Here is an 18973-nt window from a genome sequence, read left to right as displayed (position 1 = left end):
ACAAAATAAAAAGTATATAACCTAGGATATAATCAATTCCAAACCCCTTTGAAATTAATTATTGAAGACCTAGGGTTTGTATGCAATTCTTGATCATAGACTTTAATTTTTATTCACCAAAATTATAACAGTTATAAATTTAAAGAAACTGAAACTATAATCATGCATCAATGACATACATAAATATAACATTTATATTTACAAAAGCAGTGTCATGCTCATTACAACCTTATTTTCATCTAATTAATACAACGCTTATATTAATTAACCATGAAAATAACTCATGCTATCATACATTATAACTATTATATATATATGATGCATGAACATGTTTAACCTATGGTGGGATTTTAAACAATATGGCATACTTTATGCAACATATACAACTAATTAAGTATACATTTAAAATGCATAATAATTAAATAGCAAAATAGACCTGTTTTTTGCTTCCTATAAGAAGTGAAATAAAACAAAAAAACATTTTTTTTAATAAAACCCGGCGCCTAGGCACCCGGACCCAACGCCGAGGAGCCGTGGGATAGCGTCAAGGCGCTGCCCCCACTGTTGCAGGCCCGAGCTCTCGGGTTTCTGCATCTAAGGCAGAGCCTAGGCGGCACTGTCTAGCGCCTAGGCGCTAGGGAATGTTACCAAGGCGCCGCCTCCAGAGCTGAGGCGTTATCCACCCAGTTTCTCTGGTTTGTCTTCAGTTCTTTGGTACCCTTTCACAGCAACTCCTTGCCACGAACGACACGAACTTACAGACTCAATTTACAGGATTAAACGCCCAAAACAACGGGGTTTTACAATCATAGAATCAACGGAAAATTTGTAAATCTAATACCAAAAACCAAAAACATCTATTTGCAAACCACATACATCAAATATATAGAAATACCCACCGTTCTTTTCCTTGTTATTCAAAACAAGATCGAAAGCAGAGCCTTGACTCTGATACCAATTGAAAGGATTGGATGCCGCAGCGGAAGCGCGCGAACACGTGTGCTTCTCTTCAATGTAGACACCAACGCTACCACAAAGTCTTTCTTTCTATCCTCTGGATATTAAGTACTTGGTTTGTGGGAACCCTCTTAAAACTGAGAAAGGGATCAACAGATTTAGAGAGAGGTTGTTTGCTAGAGTTTCCGAAACTCATACAACTGTGAACCGGGGCAAAGGAAGGGGAGAACCTCCCTTTTTATAGGGCTGGAGGAGTGGTGGGGAAGTTGTTAATGATGGGAAGTGGCGAAATCTCCCCCACTTTCTGCCATTAATGGTGGAAAGTGGGAGGTTTTCCTCCCACTCCTTCCTTTCCCTTTTTTTGTTTTTTTTATTTTTTGTTCTTTTATTTTAATTAAAACAATTTTAATTAAAATAATAATTAATTAAATCTAATTTAATTTAACCAAATTAATATATCACGTTAATTTAATTAAATCATATTTAATTAAATTAAACTTAAATTAATCAACTATATTAGAATCAAATTCTAATATTGATCTCTCTCATAATTTTGAATCAAATTCAAAATTCACTTTATATTATAATATATCAACATACATTATATTAATTGCATCTCATACAATTAATGTAACGACCCAAAATTTCCCCTACACTTCTAAGTCACGTTAACTACCCAACTGATTAAACTTAACCCCAAATGCATGATGCCAACTCCCTATGCAACAATTACATACAATCAAGTTCCACCTCTGGTCAATTCAACAATAAATCAATTTCATAGAATATCATTCAACAACATCCGTGGACAACCTCACGGGGCAATTTTATTATTCAAACTAGGCAAAAACTCAATGAATGGAAGAGAACTAAGATAGACACCTATCCTGAAATAAAGTCAATACCAAATGGGAACCTCCCAAATTATTTAAACACGAACAAATAGTTTATTGACCATAACATAAGGTCTTAATTAATAACTTAAGCTAAGCAAGAATGACTAAGCAGCCTATGGTCCTCGCTCGTCATGCCTCCTCCGTCTCATCACCATGGTCGCCCACAAGTCCTTCACCTGAAACAATCATTGTAGAGGGGGGGTGAGTATATAAAATATACTCCGTAAGTAGCCCTCACCAACAACACACACACATCATGCTCAACTAAATCATGAAACATTCATAGTCATGCCTTTCATCACATCATGCATTCAAACATAGACACATCCCATAAAATTTGGTGACAACCACAACCAGGAACACGTTAACTACCAACCTCTAGTCTCCCTAACATCCCAAGTACCTCTACGCTTATCACAGTTGTCCTAGCCTTCCACAGTTAACTCCTTCGAGTAGAGTCGGCCCCTGACCATTTTTACCCAGAGCCCCGACACTGCTGCATCGGCCCTTGACCATTTTACCCGAGGCCCCGATGACTTCACCATCTATTGGCCCTTGATTTTTACCCAAGGCCCCAATAGCCTTCCTTCCAAAGGACTCCTCCTATCGACCCTCGACCGTTTTTACTCGAGGCCTCGATACTCAATTAGTGACGTATCAGCCCCCGACCATTTATACCCGAGGCCCTAACACTCACTCATTCATTTCCTCCAAGAATCCAACTCTCACCAGAGTCTTACTATATACTTTCTTAAGCCATTACCCCTGCATCTTTCAACTCACAACTACAAATCAGCATGCTTCCACAACATAAACAACATTCTAATAATGAAATAATAAACCAATCATGCTCTCACAATATAACTTTTCTTAACAACGGCTCCACAATGAGGTTCGTCGCAACAAGGCATAACCAAACAAACTTTAAACCATTGGAATCCGACACAGTTCACCCAAAACACTTAATATCCAGCATCAATATTCAATAAGCATTACTAAGTATCATAACACACAAGACACGCCAACACAACTCATGCATATTCAGACCACAAACATTTCCACAGCAATACTCAGCAGTTTTAGCAAAGCAGAAACCTCACCATTTTCGACGACAAATATCCAACACTACTCCAATTATACCGATTAACACAACGAGAATTATTTAATACAATGACGTAACAAAATTAGTATTAAACGCCACAAAATCAGCACATTAGAGACCATTTAGCATACATTAACGCACGCACACGCCCCTTGTCTACTTACTCACAACCGCACCCTTAAGTTTTGCGTCGACCTCACACCTAAGCACTAAAACAGAAAAATACAGCAAGTTACGTACACTATTTAGCCTTCGAAATCAATTCTAAAAGGGTTCAAATGACTCATTACCACCAAAACCGACTTCGTATAGATGTAGGTCACCTAGATCTAGCTCGCCAAGGTATGGGTAGCCTAAATCGAGCTTCGAACGGATGTGGGTCACCGCCAAACGTCCTAAACACTGCTGTAACGCACAAATCTCGCCGCTGGAGTTGCTGTTCGTCGGATCGTAGCAGCAGGTCGTCGAGGTTCGCCGCGAATCTGACCCGTTCGTCGTGCCCAGCCGGTTCGCTGCTGTAACAACCCGTTCGCCGTGCGCCGCCGCGGATCTTGCCCGTCGCCGTGTGCCGCCGCGAGGAGGAGCGGTGCTGGTTCGTTGCAGACCGCCGGGGAACGCACCGCCGCTGCTGCAGATCGCCGGGACGTCGGGGAAGTCGCGCCGCCGCTGCTGCTGCTACAGGTGTGGTCGCCGGCCGCCGCTGCTGCTGTTTCGAGGAGGCGCCGCCGCTTCCGTCGCCGCCGTGAGGTGTGGTCGCCGGTGAACAAGAAGAAGAAGAGGGGTGGGTGACGGCTAGGGCAAAAGGAAGAAGAAGAAGATGAAGATGAAGTCCCTCCTTTTTTTTGTTTTCTTTTTCCTTTGTTTTAAAACCAAATTAACCCAATAGAGGCCCAACAAGTCCAAGCCCAAAAGATAAGAAATCCATCCCCCTTTAAAACAAGACCTACCACACGGAGTCCGGTAAATATTAATTTAATTAGACTTTAGAGCCCGATAAATATAGATAAATTTAATTAACAATTAATTTAAAAATTAAATGAAAAATCTCCTGATTCGAGACTAACTAACCTGAGGGACTCGGGGCGTTACAATTAACCTTAATTCCCTTTAACTAATTTGAACAATACAAATTCTTTTCAAGACTAACTATTCTTAACTATACTTTACGAGCTAGCAAGGAGATCTAATGGACCTACAGATTGAAAGCTCTAACGATACAAGATTAATTGATTAAACTCATTGACCATATTAATCAACATTCGTTAACTGTCGGTCACTCTACTAAAGACCCACAGTTGCACTCTTCTCACTGTAGAATATTTTGCGTCCATGGATTTTGACCCTTAACGGTAAGTAAATCCTTCACAAGTGTTCATAACCACAGCTGGGTCAAATTACCGTTTTACTCGTCTGTTACATCTTGTACCTTAAGTACCGCTGATTCTCTAATGAACAACCCGATTATGGTTCAACCAATAACCTGAAGTCCCTCTCGGGCCAGTGAGAGGGTGAGGCCCCTTGTTCAAGTCCCGGAGTCAGCACTCAAGAGAACACTTATCTCAGCCTCATCATCGGACTCAAAGTCCAAAGGCTGGCCCAAATCCAGCACAGGCCTGATCCAAGCCCAGCCCAAGGTCAACATTTGACCGGCTCGACCCAGCCCAGCTCATCCATAAATTAGATTGGATATGGATCTTTGTTTTTCAAATTGGGCTGGCCCATGGGTCGACCCGTTTGGGCCATATTTGGATCGGCCCATTGGGCTGGCCTAAAGGTCCAATCCAATATTTGTTAATATTTATATTATATAATATTAATATATTATTTATTATCTATTTATTATAAAAAATAAACAACACATATGGTAGGCTGACATGCAACAACTTGGTTTCCACCCTATTAAATAGAAACATGTTACGATCAAACTCTCCAGCTTCGCAATATCTAATTTAAATATTTGTTTTGAAACATCTTATGAATAAACTCTCCAGCTTCCCAATATCTTATTTAAATCTTTATTTTGAAAAGTACAAAAGGTTGGAAAGGTTACAACTCCATGATATTTGAAAATTCAAAATTCAAAATTATTTTAAACATATCTGATATTTAGGTTGTAATTTTTTAAATTTTTTAATACAAAATTTTGTTATAAATATCAACCTTCTTCCCTTTTTCTTCACTCAAATTCCACTTCTCAATCTCAATCTCTTTGTAATTCTCAATCTCAAATTCTCTCAAGTTCCAATTGAAAGTGTTTAAGTTTTCAAATTTTCTTTTATTTAACCTCTGTTCATCTCAAATTATTTCTGTTTCAAGTTAAAAAAAATAACAAAAAATGTATAAAAAATTATATAAAAATACATATTCTAGAATTAAAAAAAAACTTAGTTTGGAAATTATTTAAAATTTAAAATTTAATAATTAAAACTATATTAATATACTGGCCGATCCAAGCCCGATTCAAGCTCGATCCAATTTTGGCTCATCAACTTAGGCCAATTGGGCTATGAGCCTAGATTTGAGTGGTTGGGCCGGCCGAAGCCCGACCCAAACAATTCTTAGGCTCATAGGGCTTGGGTCTGGGCCAAGCTTGGGCCATTACTTTTTTGGGTTGGGCCGGCCCGGCCCGACCCAATGATGAGGCTGACACTTATCTACTTACCCTGAAGTTGGGAAGGAGTGAATTTCATCTTGTGTAGTTATGTTCCCATCTCCCCACTTGGTCTCGTCCCCAAAATGGTAGGCATATTGAGTCGGTGACTCGAGCCACTCTCACCCATACAAATAAAAAGACGAGCCTTACCAGGTAGAAGTCCATAACTCACTCAGGATTGAGATCGAGTTACCTGGTCATCCTATTGAAATATTAATCTATTAGCTAACGGTGTTATAGCTAAAGATTAATTATTTCGTGGTCCGATCTTATACAAACTCATTGTATAGATACCCCCACTTGCATGTCTCCACACGAACGACCTGGATCAAGTCATTTGTAATTATTACAAAGTGGGCAGTATCCATTGTGTTACCAGGATAAAGTACTCAGCCTTATCCATATACTATAGACCCTTTAGGTTACTACTAGAACATTATCCACCTGTATATGGAATATATACTATATATATACACATTTTGTATCGAATATATATGCTGTATATTAAATATATACTGTATATCTTTTATATACTGTTCCAATTACATAACATAACCTAGGATGTTAGTTTATTGGATTTGGGTTAATGCAATTCTATCAATAACAACTTTATTGAATGAATATTTGTTTTATGTTTACAAACCATGAGTTTAGGGCATAAAACCCAAAATTTTAAAGGTAGAGAAATTCCCAACAAGTTTTTGGCGCCGTTTCCGGGGACTTATTTTTTAAAATCATATTCTTTTCAAGTGAAATGTTTCATGTGTGATTGTTGCATACCTCTGTCATTGGACTTAATTGTTATATTCATCCTTTAAGGGAGTTGTGTATAAGCACAGGGTCTGGTTGGCTGACCTTTGATCCAGAGATTGAAAGAACCTTTAAGAGGATAAGGCGTGACCAGAGGTTGAGAAAAGAAAGAGAAAATAAAAAAGAGAAAGAAGCTGAAGAAGTAAAAGTTGAAGAAAAAACCATCGAGATGAATAGAAATCCACAAGATTATCCATCTCCACAAGATCCACCTACGAATGGAGATATGGCAGGTGAAGGAGCAGCAAACCGAGCAGGAGAACTGACTAATCCGATCCGTCTAGCAGATAAACGAGATGTAGCCATGCGGAACTATGTCACTCATGCATTCCACAACCTAAATTCAAGGATAAATAATCCTTTACCCCAAGCCGCACAGTTCAAGCTTAAGTCAGTCATGCTCCAAACGTTGTAAACGATGGGCCAGTTCGGAGGATTGACTAACGAAGATCCTTACTCCCATCTTAAATCTTTTATTGAAATAGCTAATGCATTTCAACTTCTTGAGGATGCACTAAGATTAAAAATTTTTCCTTTTTCTCTTAGGGACAGTGCAAAGACTTGGCTAAATGCGCTAGAACCAAATTCTATCAACACGTGGGCGGAACTGACAAAGAAATTTTTAGAAAAGTACCACACTTTGACTAGGAACGCAGACCTTTGAGAGGACATTATGCCTTTTCAACAGAAGGAGAATGAAGCAGTACAAGAAGCTTGGGAGCGTTTTAAAGAATTACTTAGAAGATGCCCGAGCCATGGATTGCCCACATGTGTGCAGATTGTACAGTTCTATACGGGATTGGATTGTTCATCAAGAATGATGTTGAACACAACAGCCAATGGCTCATTGTTAGGAAAGTCGTTAATGAGATTGTTGATATCTTAAACAAGATGACAGACATTAATGACCAAAGAGAAATAGGAAGGTCATTGTCAAATAAGCAAGTATCAGTTGGAATCATTGAGTTAGACACAGTAGCTTCAATGCAAGCCCAAATGGCGGCTATGAACCAGATTTTAAAGCAGCTAACAATGGAGAAGGAAACCAAAACCGCCACTTCGATGATGCTTGAACCCTCTCCTATTTTACAAATTTAAGATATATCTTGTGTTTATTGTGGTGATAACCACTTGTATGAGAACTATCCAGCTAATCCAGCTCTGTTTTCTATGTAGGTCAAGGTGCCCAGCGGAATTTCAACCCATATTCAAATACTTACAACCCTGGATGGAGGTACCATCCAAACTTTTCTTGGAGTAACCAAGGAGTAGCTAGTAGTAGTGTGCAAGCACCCGCTCAACAATACAAGCAAAACTACAGTCCTCCTGGTTTTCCTACGTAACCAGCGTTGCCGCCACAACAATACAATCAACAAAGAGCTCAAAATAACACTCAGCAAGGTGGTAGTAATGCAAGTTTGGAGGCCGTGATGAAGGAATAGATGACAAGGAATGATGTTGCGATGAGAAGCTTGGAGATGCAAGTAGGGCAATTAGCGAATGACCAAAAATCTAGACCACAAGGTACATTTCCAGGACACGCAGAGAACCCGAAGCGAGATCGTGAGGGTAAGGAGCAGTGTAAGGCAGTCATCACGAGAAGCAGATTGAGTTATCAGGGACCCTCATTTCCATATGAAGAAGCCGATGCTGTTACACTTGTTCCTGCATCTACCTCTACTCCACAACCAGAAGAGAAAGCAGAACCCGTATGTTCAGAAGAGAAAGGTAAAAAGACAGACAAATATAAGTAAGTAGTGTCTTGCTCTACTCCACAAGTAGGTAACTTTAATATTCCTCCACCTTTCCCCCGAAGACTAGTTAAGAAAAATCAGGACAGTCATTTTAAGAAGTTCTTTGAGATTCTAAAACAGTTGTATATTAATATACCTCTCATAGATGCCTTAGAGCAAATGCCTAACTAAACCAAGTTTTTAAAAGATATCATATCTAGGCGTAAAAAGTTAGGAGAGCATGAGACGGTAGCCCTAACAAAGTGCAGTAGTGATGTTCTAAGGAATCCATTGCCTGTCAATTGTAAGGACCTAGGTAGTTTTACTATCCCTTGCTCGATAGGTGGTAAGAATCTAGGGAGAGCATTGTGTGATTTAGGAGCAAGCATTAATCTTATTCCTCTTTCTGTCTTTAAAGAGTTAAATATAGGAGAAGCTCGTCCCACTACTGTCACTTTACAACTAGCTGATAGGTCCATAAAGAAACCGGAGGGAAAAATAGAAGATGTGCTTGTTAAGGTCGATAAATTTGGAAGAAACTAACACAAGTGAATTAAACTTATCTTTAACACTTATAATTCTCCTCAAGTTTCCTATCAAAAGTTTATTTAAAGCTCGTTTGGTCATTTCTTTTTTTTATTATAACTCGATTGTTAGAACATGGTTTATTTACTCGTTAGCCCCTATTTGAGTATAGCTAGATTTTGAATTTGTACAAGATGCTTGCTAAGTACAACCGTTGTACTTATTATTGAACTTCATAAAAATATTTTTACACTCCCTTTATGAAGAGCTATTTTATATTTATTGATGTTTAAATCATTAAGTGCTCTACATTCCATGGATGAAGAAGCAATTTGGCGTTTAGTTCGGTGAACATGCATACTACTTCCTTTTCTTCGTAAGTGTCTTCCCAAGTAGGTTCCAGAGCTCCAACATGTTGTAATATATTCCATAGGACGAGGTTTCCAACTTTGAAGTTCCAAAGTTTGACCCTTGAGTTATACTATCGGGCCATTCAAATTTTGTATTTGGCTACTTGAAGTGTGAAGCTTTTCTTCTTTCATCTGATAGGTCAAGATTGGGAAGGCTAAGTTTGAGAAAGTGAGCCTTATCGTTGACTTATTGTTCGTTTAATTCTTCGATTCGAGCTGTTGTTATCCATATTTCGAAGGGTACAACGACTTTAGATCCGAAAGATAAAGCACAAAATTGTCTCACTAGTTGATCATTGGGGGTAGTTAAGTAAAACCACAATAGTTTAGGAAGCTCCTTTGCGCATCTTTCTTTTAGAGCTTCCAACTTCATCTTCAAACCTCGTTTAATAATCTTGCTGATAGCTTCAACTTGCCCATTGACCTGAGGATGAGCAGAATACGAGCTGAGTTGTTTGTTGCTGAACTTCAATTAAAAATCTTTGAACTTCGAGTTGTCAGACTGCATTTCATTGTAAGTTATTAAGGCATGAAATATTTCAAATCAACCACAATGTTCGTCCAAATGAACCTTGTAACATTGGATTCAGTTATTCGTGGTCGGGGTTTGGCCTCCACTAACTTACTGAAATAGTGAATAGGAAGTGGTTTGTTGTGCCTCTAACTTATTAGATAAGAGATCTTAGTGTAAGCGCGTACTGCCATAAATAATATAGGAAAAAAATTCCAAGTTTATCTTAGGAACTTAGGTTTTAAATTGATTTGTGATTTGGTCAGGTGATGCAATCAGTTTTTAGATGACAAAATGTTGATGGTGGTTTTGAAATACTACTTTGGTTGCCAGAAAACAGTTAATAAATATCAACCCTTATAGTACTGCCTAGCTTCGAATCAATCACACAAGCATATAAGGAGCGCTCGACGCTCTACATAAATACTGCAAACTTGGTCCAACTCCTCTTCATACTGCTTTTAGATGTTTTGAAGATTAGACTAACCATTCATATGTTAATGAACAATTAGAAACTTAAGTAAAAATCAACCCATCATTTGCTTTACGCCCCAGAATTCCTATATCTAGGGTCTTATTGAAGTACTCTTATGTCTAAAGTTACTTCTCATATTAACCCTACGATGTCCCTATTTTCCTAACCTTTTTTAAATTTGGTAAACTAGGTTAATCACTCAAGTGGAGAAGTTCAAGAATCAGCGTATAAATTTAATCAGTCAGAGTTAAGCAATGGATCGCGCTTAACGCGTTACTCCCTCGACACTTTTATTTATTTTAGAAAATATGCTAACACATTTCACAAAAAGATTAGAAAGTAAATTAGCTCATGATGGAGAGAAAGCAACCTTTAAGAGATGACCAAGAAAAATAAACCTTTGTTATTAATAAATGGAAGATGCTCACAGAATGCAAAAAATAATAAATTAATAAGCTGGAAACTACGATCCTAGAAGAGTATTACAAAATTTCTACAAAACATAGCTTAAAACAGCCTCTTTCAAGTTTAAGGGAATTGATGATACTCGCTGGAATTCAAGTTCACACACAATATTCTATCAGTTCAAATAAGGTTGACAACAATTCATCTTTTTCTCTCTCTGTAGTCGAATAAGGAATACAAAAGAAATGAACTAATTCCTAACAAATTTTTCTTGAAATAAAAGACAACACTTGAAACTAAAGTTCATGAAAAGAACAACTTTTTACCGACTCCATCTCTTGGGTATTCATAGGACTTGCTTGGTTTTAACATAGTGGGAGAAACTTGAGTGATTTAGCTACTAATCCCAAAGGCCTTTGACTTGACTTAACAGGCCACCCAACATCATTGACTAACTCAGTCAACAAAACATGCAGAATAAATTAATTAGGATGCCCTCACAAGCTACGTTCCTGGGGAAGGTTTTGAAGTGCACGGTCTCCTAGCTGAACAATGTCAAATTTCTCCTGAAAAAATAGAGTTCTAACTTAGAATTTTAACCAAATGTACTGATTTATGCCAGAACAATGTATGCAAAATATATATTCACAATTGAACTCAATTATATGCACATCATGGACACTATTTCAACATCTAACGACTTAAAATAACATGAATTAGAACCCTTTTTACCCTTGAAAATAAAGAGTCATCACACCCAAAACTTGACTTTTTTATTGTCCTCAAGCAAAAACGTAAGTTTTATTTCCAAAATTCAACATGCAGAATATAAAAAAGAATATACTTCAATAATTAACGAAGTGAAGAACTCATATGGTGCCTCAGGAACGACATCAAAGCTCTAATCCCTACTAACTTCAAAAGCCAATTCACCATGTTAAGATAACACACTAGAATATGTAATACTGTCCTACGTAAATCTGTTAGTTTGTTTTTACTGTTAATTAGTCAGTTTGTAGTGATCAATGGGTTATAAATACCACTACCTGATGTACTTGAATACTTGAGGAATAATATCATATTTCTGATTTCATAGTGATAAACTTGAAATGGTATCAGAGCACACGAGTCTCACAGGCAAAATTCGATCCTCAAATTCCTCCAAAAGATGAGTTCGTCAAATTCTTATTTGGTAATGGCAACTCAAGCAAGTCAGTCTATCATTAGTTTTGGAAACAAAACTGCAACTATCAAACTAAATGATAATAACTTCCTTCTATGGAAGATACAAGTTCTTGCTGCTCTATAGGGATATGGATTAGAGCAGCATATCGAAGAACATTCTGATTTACCTCCACAATATGTGCGAACTTCTCAAGATACAGCAACATCTACTACTCCAAGTCTAAATCCAGAGTTCATAACCTGGCAAAGACAAGATAAGCTGATAATGTCATGGCTATATGGGGCAATGACAGAAGAAATCATTGGAGAAATGACTGAATGCAAAGCCGCTCGAGATGTATGGGTAATTCTTGAAAACCTATTTGCTTCTCATAATATTGCAAAGGTAATGCAATTGAAATCACAATTAGAAAACCTAAAGAAGGGAAATCTGCCATTGAGAGACTATTTTGCCAAAATCAAGATTCTTGTAGATTCTTTAACAGCAGCGGGGCGGAAAATTTCGAAGGAAGATCATATTTTGCATATTCTTAGAGGTCTAGGAGCAGAATTTGATGCTACTGTATCTATGATTTCAGCAAATAAATCACCTCATACACTACAAGAAATATACTCCCTATTGTTGGCCCAAGAAAGTAGAAATGAAAGAAATACCATCAATCCCAATAGATATCTTCCCTCTGTTAACATTGTAGTCCAAGATTCAGGCAAATGACAGAATTCTAGTAATCACAATGATGGTCAACAATCTAATGGCATTCGAGGAAAGGGAGGCAGAGCTAATAATCGAAGAAATTGGCATTCCAACAATAAACCTCAATGCCAAATCTGTGGCAAATTTGGACACACAGCACTTAGATGCTACTTCAGATTCAATAAAGCATTTCTTGGACAAAACATGAATAACACGCAGCAATCAAATTTAGGCCCTTCAGCTACTACGAATTTTCAACCCCATCTGAGTAGTGGTGTCTCTCAGAATATGAACGCCTTTATGGTTCAACATGAATTGAACAGTGACAATGGCTAGTATCCAGATTCAGGGGCCTTAAATCATGTGACCAATGATATCAACAATCTCTCAATCGGTTCAACATATGATGGAACTAACAGAGTGCAGGTAGGAAATGGAGCAGGTTTGCAAATTTCTCACACTTGCACATCTTTTCTTAAATCACATGCCTCTGATAAATCCATTTTCTGTCTTAATAATTTACTTCATGTCCCGACAATAACCAAATATCTCATATCTGTTAGTCAATTTGCTCGTGATAATAGAGTCTTCTTTGAATTTCATCATGATGATTGTTTTGTGAAGGATTTAACAACTGGACAGCTTCTTCTCCAAAGGAAACTCCATAAATGGATTGTACAAATTTCAGCGGGAAAAGGCTCATCCCACAAATAATTCTTCTACTCTAGAATTTGCCCAAGCCAATAGTCCATCTATTTTTCATACAGTAACTTCACCATCCCCTGATTCTTGTAATATTTCTAGTTTTCATCTATGGCATAGACGCCTAGGTCATCCTTCCTCTGTTACTGTAAGTTCAATACTAGAAGAATGTAATATTTCATCAACGGGTAATAAAAATACTTCTCTTTGTCATGCTTATGCTATTGGCAAGAGCCAGAATCTTCCTTTTCATGATTCTCAAACACTTTATTCAGCCCCTTTACAACTTGTCGTTGCTGACTTATGGGGACCAGCTTTTACATCATCTAGAAACAATTTCAACTATTATATTAGTTTTATTGATGCATATTCTAGACATACTTGGATATATTTCCTTACCTCAAAATCAGAAGCTTTCAATGCATTTCTTCTCTTTAAAGCTCATGTTGAAAAACTTTTTGGGTGTTCCATTCTTCGTCTTCAAACAGATGGAGGTGGTGAGTTCAAGCCTTTTATACCCTTTCTTAAATCCAATGGCATCTTTCATCGTATTTCTTGCCCTTACACATCCCAACAGAATGGTCTTGTAGAACGAAAACACCGACAAATTGTAGATATGGGTCTTACACTCTTATCTCAAGCTTCACTACCTCTAGAATTCTGGGATGATGCCTTCTCCACTGCTACATACTTAACAAATCGGCTACCAAGTACTGCACATCAAGGACTTTCTCCCATGGCGAAGCTGTTCAGATTGAAACCTGACTATTCCTTTCTGAAAATATTTGGTTGCCTATGTTTTCCATCATTACGAGCATATAACAAACACAAAATTGAACCTAGATCTACACCATGCTTATTTCTGGTATATAGTAACCAATATAAAGGCTATAAATGTCTAGCATCTTCAGGACGTTTATACATATCCAGACATGTTCTATTTGATGAACACTATTTTCCATCATCTTCTCACCTCAAATCACCTACCCCATCTAGTAATTCTTCTCAAATCCTTACATCACTTCCGCTGTATAAATCCTTGTCTCCTCCAATATCTAATTCTTCTGTGTTTTCAACTCCAACAAATCACATATCTCCTATTTCACCTATTCAACCAGAAAACCTCAATAATCCTACACCCTCTCTATCACCAAATACTTCTTTTAATCAAGGCATTGACACCAATTTTTCTCCTGCACAGTGTGATGATATTTGTATATCTACTTCCCCTATAACTGATATTTCACACTCTGTTGCTTCTGAGATTGTTCCTGAGGTTGTTCATCAGAATGTCACTCATGCAGTTATTTCAAACTGTCATCCCATGACAACTCGTGCCAAGAATGGTGTCCATAAACCCAAAGTATTTCTTACTGACTTTATTGAAAATGAACCAAATAGTGTGAAGGATGCTTTGCAATGTCCTCACTGGGTTCAAGCAATGAAGGATGAGTATAATGCCTTATTAAAGAACAACACTTGGGTCCTTGTTCCTCAACCACCTGATAAAAAGGTAATCGGTTGCAAATGGGTATTCAAAATAAAAAGGAACTCGGATGGATCGATCTCTCGTTACAAGGCACGTCTAGTTGCCAAAGGCTTCCATCAAGAGGCCGATCTCAACTACACCGAAACTTTTAGTCTCGTGGTCAAACAACCTACCATTCGGGTCATTTTCACTTTGGCTCTTCATTTTGGATGGAACCTACGACAAGTGGACATAAACAATGCCTTTTTACATGGTCTACTCACTGAAGATGTCTATATGTCTCAACCTCTTGGTATGGTGACTTTTGGAAATAAATCCCTAGTCTGCAAACTTCAGAAAGCAATTTATGGCCTCAAACAAGCACCAAGAGCTTGGTTTGACCGTCTAAGCTCGTTTCTACAAAGCTTGGGATTTAAGAATTCTAAAGCAGATTCATCACTCTTTGTCAGACATCATAAGAGCCAAGTATGCTATATTCTTGTATATGTAAATGACATTGTCATCACAGGCAGTTCATCCACAGAATGATGATCTTATCCATCTGCTACATACCACATTTGCCTTGAAAGACCTTGGTAGACTTAGCTACTTCCTTGGAGTAGAAGTGTCATATCCAGAATCTGGAGGAATATTTCTTTCTCAATCGAAGTATATTGGTGACATTCTGACTAGAACAAAAATGCATACTGCTAATGCCATCTCAACTCCAATGCTTAGTGGTGCAATACCTTCAGCATTTCAAGGAGAAATATTTTCTGATCTTCATCTATATAGAAATATGGTTGGTGCACTTCAATATGTGACCATTACTCGGCCCGAGATTGCATATAATGTCAACAAACTCTGTCAATTTATGCATGCTCCTAAGCTAATCCATTGGCAAGCAGTCAAACGTCTTTTGCGCTACCTCAAAGGGACTATTACTGATGGACTTCTGCTTACTAAACCGAAAGAATTACAACTTCAATCTTATGCCGATGCAGACTGGGCGTCTGATGCAGACGATCGCAAGTCAACATCCGGTTTATGTGTTTATCTTGGCTCTAATCTCATCACTTGGTGTTCTAAGAAGCAGAATATCATATCAAGGTCAAGTACTGAAGCCGAATACCGGAGTTTAGCTCATGTTACAACTGAAATAATGTGGTTACAAACCTTATTTTTAGAACTCTTTATTAAAATCTCAAAAGCCGATCATATGGTGTGATAATTTGGGAGCAGTTCACTTAAGTGCAAATCCAGTTCTGAACTCTCGAACAAAACATGTCGAAATTGACATTTATTTTGTTCGTGATTTGGTCCTTCGAAATCAGCTGTCTATACGTCATCTTCCTGCTGCCTTTCAGATTGCAGACATTTTAACAAAGCCTCTATCGGCTTCCAGATTTAATTCATTAAAAGCCAAGCTCAATGTGTGTTCTTCCACCACTATTGGCTCGAGGGAGTGTGTTAAGATAGCTCACTAGAATATGTAATACTGTCATATGTAAATCTGTTAGTTTGTTTTTACTGTTAATTAGTCAGTTTGTAGTGATCAATGGGTTATAAATACCATTACCTGATGTACTTGAATACTTGAGGAATAATATCATATTTCTGATTTCATAGTGATAAACTTGAAACACCATAAGACCAACTCTATTTTAAAGATATAAAATGCCTCAAAACCACCCTTTCCTAACACAAAATTTTTTCTAAATCCTCTGGAGACTATCTATGCTTCCTCTTTAATTAAATTAAGTGAAGAAAGACTTTAAAAAGGATTCACACCACAACAAACAATGGGATATCTAGCTACACAACAAATGATAACATGTCGACATGGGTTGCATGTCGTCACTCTAGATCTCATAATTGTTACTTATAAGCCTTGTTTTAAAGGCTAAAAAGTGCATTTATCATGCGTGTTTAAAGTATTATTGATGTTGAAAATGTATGTTTCATGCATGTAATTGGGTAAAAATGTTTAGAGTTCATGTTGCTTGACTTGAGGACTCATACTACGGTGAATATAAGGCAAATGATGCACATATGTGTATTTTAAAATGAAAAAAAGAGAGCAATACTACTCTAATGTCTCAGCCACATCATTTCCAAATTTTCTGCAAACACACAACGATGCGCTAGGCGCATCTTTGCCCAAAACGAGAAAACACAATGTATTTGCTTACTTTGACCAAGCCTTTCGAGAAGTCTTCATACCCAAGTCGTTCTTCCATGGAGTGCGTAAGTGGAAGTAAAAAATTACTTGTTCAAGTTATCTGCAGACTTCTCAAAGATTTCTCCAACAAATTGCAACCTCAAGGCCTATAAATTCAACTCTCAAGAGACCTCATCCATCAAATACTAGTTTCTACAAATTCCTTTTAAATGTGTCCAATTTATCTTGTTCATTTATTTTTAACAACATTTAGGTTTGAGTTATGATTATTTCCTTTATCTGCTTTGCAATTCTTTCTTTGTTCTTTTATTTTTCACAAGTTATATTTTGATTCTAGCATGTTTCTTCATCAATCAATTACGTATTCAATTTTAAGTTAATGCAAATGTCTTCTTTTTAACAAATTTTATGTGTCTCTTTTTCTCCTATTTATAAGATAAAATAATTACCTTCTCATCCTTTCTACGAATGTCTTAGTCTAATTTTTATCCAAGCTGCAACTATCAAGAAGCACGACATTTCGCCCTTATTGCTTACCTTGATTGGTTAAATTTACACTTGCTGGTCACTTGTATAATCACACAAGTTTGAGTATAATTCTGAAAACGGTAAGATTAGAATGGAGTTCATCCAGATAAAATGGGAAGTAACTTTAGAAATAAAGTACTAAAACGAGAACCTAAACACATGATCTCTTACTCGTTAAATGGGAATTCACGTCAAAATATTTAGGTTCATTTCTTTAGTATTTCGTAGATATATGTGAATACTAGCCCAAGATCTTAAACGAACTAAATCAATATGGAGTAATAGGAGAAGAATTTAAGTTTATATATTATATGGGAGATGCGCCAGATGCATTGATAAATTGTAGTATATTTTTTTTAGGCTAAGGCAGTAGCAGGGGGTTGATTTTTCCATAATCTATTCTTTCTTGTTTAAAGTATTGTTATCAAAACACTCTCAACTAGTTTTTCACCCTAAACCAATTTCTCATTCAAACAGTTTGCAACCTTATTTTAGAAAAATAAAAATAAAAATACTAGTCCCTATAGAGACGAACTTGTAGTACTTCTAAATTATTACTGGTGACAATGTGCACTTGCACTTGACTCTCTATTTTATAAGTAGAGGGCACAACAAGTTTTTGGTATCATTTTTAGGAACTTTATTTTGTTTTAATTTAGTTATTTGTGAATTGTTTCTGTTCTGGAAGTATCATGCTATCTAACCTGGAAGGAGCGCATTAGTGCTTTAGCACAAGTTCGCACTAGTTGCCTTACGATCTAGAGATCAAGAAAACTAGCATGAGGTTAAGACGTGAACAGACGTTAAGAAGACAACAAGTAAAAATCCAAAAGGAGAAATAGAAAAAATCTAAAAGGTAGTCATCGAGATAGGAGAAAACGAAGTGAAAATCCAATTTTAGTGGCTAATCGAAGAGATTGTGCAATGTGCGATTATGCGACCACCACATTTCACGACCTAAATTATTGCATTACAAATCCAATTCCTGAAGCTACTCAATTTGAATTCAAACCAATGATGTTTCAGATTCTTAACCTTATAGGCTAGTTTGGGGGACTTATACATGAGGATCCATATTCTTACCTTAAACCATTTATAGAAGTTACAAATGCTTTTAGATTACCAGGTATCTTTGATGATGCTTTAAGATTTGAACTATTCTCTTTTTCTCTTACAAGTCGAGCAACACTATGCTAAAATATGTGCAAGAGCATGCAGTTGTAACAATGTAATAAAAGAAATATTGCAAGTAACAATCCTCATGGACTCTATAAGAACAATCGAATTTGTTTTAAAACAATGCCTCAGAGAAGTGAGGGTTGAAAGAAATATTAGTTTTGTGTGCTACAAATAAATGAAAGATAATAAAAAGGAAACAATGACAAACTTAAAACAAGACATGATGCAATCACACAATGAGGATAGAAAGGTTTAACTAAACAAATCCCTAATTCTCATGTATGCTGTAACAAATGTTGTAACATGCCAATGAATAACACTGACTGATCAAATCGGAGCAATGAACTCCACATACTACCTCTCTCAAGGATCGTCCTTAAAGTGGTTCCTAAACAGTGTCATATATAGCAATTGATACTGGACAACCAAGTGTATGGACTCTCGAATCTATAGCCACTTAAATCCAATCGTATAGTTGGTTCAACAAGAAATGGAAAGGTTAGATGAATTATCTTTGCACTCGACTACTGGAGTAGAGAAACCTCTCAAATCAATTCT

The 18973-nt window shown here is 37.1% G+C and overlaps 1 non-coding gene across 1 annotated transcript; it reads right to left on the bottom strand.

The window, feature by feature from the left end:
* Positions 1-7073: 7073 nt before the first annotated feature.
* Positions 7074-7180, bottom strand: LOC148210901 (small nucleolar RNA R71). Its single transcript, XR_015792042.1, has one exon. It is a non-coding gene; the product is annotated as a small nucleolar RNA R71 (small nucleolar RNA).
* Positions 7181-18973: the final 11793 nt, after the last annotated feature.

Source organism: Momordica charantia (genome assembly GCF_013281855.1).
Source record: "Momordica charantia cultivar OHB3-1 chromosome 6 unlocalized genomic scaffold, Mcharantia_2.0 BLBB01000006.1, whole genome shotgun sequence".
NCBI classification, from domain to species: domain Eukaryota; kingdom Viridiplantae; phylum Streptophyta; class Magnoliopsida; order Cucurbitales; family Cucurbitaceae; genus Momordica; species Momordica charantia.
This window is presented reverse-complemented; position numbering and strand designations above follow the sequence as displayed.